This window comes from Anomalospiza imberbis, chromosome 4 (genome assembly GCF_031753505.1).
Source record: "Anomalospiza imberbis isolate Cuckoo-Finch-1a 21T00152 chromosome 4, ASM3175350v1, whole genome shotgun sequence".
NCBI classification, from domain to species: domain Eukaryota; kingdom Metazoa; phylum Chordata; class Aves; order Passeriformes; family Viduidae; genus Anomalospiza; species Anomalospiza imberbis.
Genome location: NC_089684.1, coordinates 71,589,872 through 71,592,359, shown reverse-complemented (window position 1 = coordinate 71,592,359; position 2,488 = coordinate 71,589,872).

The window sequence follows — 2,488 nt, the reverse complement described above, 5'->3', positions numbered from 1 at the left end:
GGGCCGCCGTCCCGGCCGCCGGGGAAGCGGCATCTGCGGAGGGAGGGAGGGAGAGAGGGAGGGAGGGGGAGGCTCGGGGGGGTTCGGGGGGAGGGAGGAGGGGGCGGGAGGGGGCAGAGCCCGAGAAGTTAGAGCTGGAGGAGCCCCGGAGCCGAGTGAGGGGAGGGGAAGGGGCGGGGGGAGGCGCGGGGGGGGGGAGGGAGGGAGGGGAGGAGTGGAGGGAGGGAGGGATGGGGAGGAAGGAGGGGAGGGAGGAAGGCTCGGAGGAGGAGTGGAGGGATGGAGCGCGGCGGAGGGGAGGGATGGAGGGAGGCCCGGAGGAGGAGTAGAAGGATGGAGGGAGGGAGAGGAGGGCTGGAGGGAGGGATGGAGGAGGAGTGGAGGGATGGAAGGAGGGAGAGGAGGGCTGGAGGGAAGGCCCGGAGGAGGAGTAGAAGGATGGAGGGAGGGAGAGGAGGGCTGGAGGGAGGGATGGAGGAGGAGTGGAGGGATGGAAGGAGGGAGAGGAGGGCTGGAGGAAGGCCCGGAGGAGGGATGGAGCGCGGCAGAGGGAGGGATGGAGGGAGGCGAGGAGGAGGAGGAGGACTGGAGGGATGGAGCGCGGCACCGGAGGGATGGAGGCTCGCAGGGAGGGAGGGAGGGACGGCCGAGGCGCAGGGGAGGAGTGGAGGCGGCCGGGGGGGGCCCGGCCGGGGGCGGGGGCTCGGTTCCGTTACCGGGCGGGCGGCGGCGGCGGCGGCGCGGGGCGGAGGCAGCGGCGGCGGCAGCGGCAGCAGCAGCAGCAGCGGGCGGCCGAGGGGGGCGGCCCGGGGGTCCCGGGAACGCCATCACCGCTCTCTCCCCCGCCGCCTCCGCCGCCCCCCGGCCCGGCCCCGGCGGCCCGGCTCGGGCAGCAGCACCATGAGCAGCAGCAGCGCCCGCTGGCCGCCGCCCCGCCGCCGCCGCCGGCCGCCCGCCCCACCGGCCCGGGCCATCGCGGGCAACCGCCGCCGCCGCCGCCTCCCCGGGGAGGCAGGGCCGGAGCCGCCGGGGGAGGCGGGGGCCGCGGCCGGCCAGGCTGACCATCATTCCCGGGGAGGAGCGGTCCCTCCCCGCGCCGCGCGGGGGGCGCCGGGCACCCCGAGGGGAGACCCCCGGGAGAAACCCCCGGGAGAGCCCGACGAGGCCGCGGAGAGGCCCGGGAGAAATCCCAAATGGGGCTCGGGGGTAGCGAGAAGTGACCCCAATGTGTCCCCCGAGACACCCCGGGGTGACCCCAAACGGGTGCCAGGGATGCCACAAAGTGACCCCAATGTGTCCCCTGAGATGACCCCAAATGGGTGCCAGGGATGGCACAAAGTGACCCCAATGTGTCCCCCGAGATGACCCCAAATGGGGTGCCAGGGATGGCACAAAGTGACCCCAATGTGTCCTTGGGGTGACCCCAAACCGCTCCCAGGGTATCCCCGGGGAGACCTCTCTGAATGCCCAGGGACACCCCGGGATGACCCCAAAAAGGTCCCAGGGGTTCCACTTGTCCATGTCCTCGTCCATCCTGGTGTCCCTGTGTCCATCCCAGTGTCCATCCATCCATGTCCCCATCCATTCCGGTGTCCGTCTGTCCATCCCGGTGTCCATCTGAACATCCATCTGTGCCCATCTCCATCCATCCATGTCCCCATCCATCCCAGTGTCCATCTGTCCATCCCCGTGTCCATCCATCCATGTCCTCATCCATCCCGGTGTCCATCTGTCCATCCCCGTGTCCATCCATCCATGTCCTCATCCATCCGGTGTCCATCTGTCCATCCCGGTGTCCATCTCAACATCCATCTGTGCCCATCTCCATCCATCCCCGTGTCCATCCATCCATGTCCCCATCCATCCCAGTGTCCATCTGTCCATCCCCGTGTCCATCCATCCATGTCCCCATCCATCCCGGTGTCCATCTGTCCATCCCCGTGTCCATCCATCCATGTCCCCATCCATCCCGGTGTCCATCTGTCCATCCCGGTGTCCATCTCAACATCCATCTGTGCCCATCTCCATCCATCCCAGTGTCCATCTGTCCATGATCTCGTCCACCCTGGTGTCCATCCATCAACTGCTGCACTGATCTCAATATCCATCCATCCTTCTGTCCATCCGTCCATTTCAGCATCCATTTGTCCATCCCAGTGTTCATTCATACACCCCAATGTCCTTTTGTCCATTCATCCTTATGCCCATCCATCCTTCCCCCTGTCCATCCCAGAGTCCATCTGTCCATCCTACAATCCCCTTCATCCATCCACCCATCCTTCCATCCATCCATCCCAGTGTCCATCCTTTTGTCCCTCTGTCCATCCCAATGTCCATCCTTCCATCCATTCATGCACCCATCTATTCCATTGTCCATCTGTCCATCCCAGTGTCCATCCGTCCGTGCATTCCAGTGTCCATCTGCCATGTCCATCCATCCACCTATTCCAGTGTCTGTCCATCCATGACCCTGTCCATCCCCAGTGTC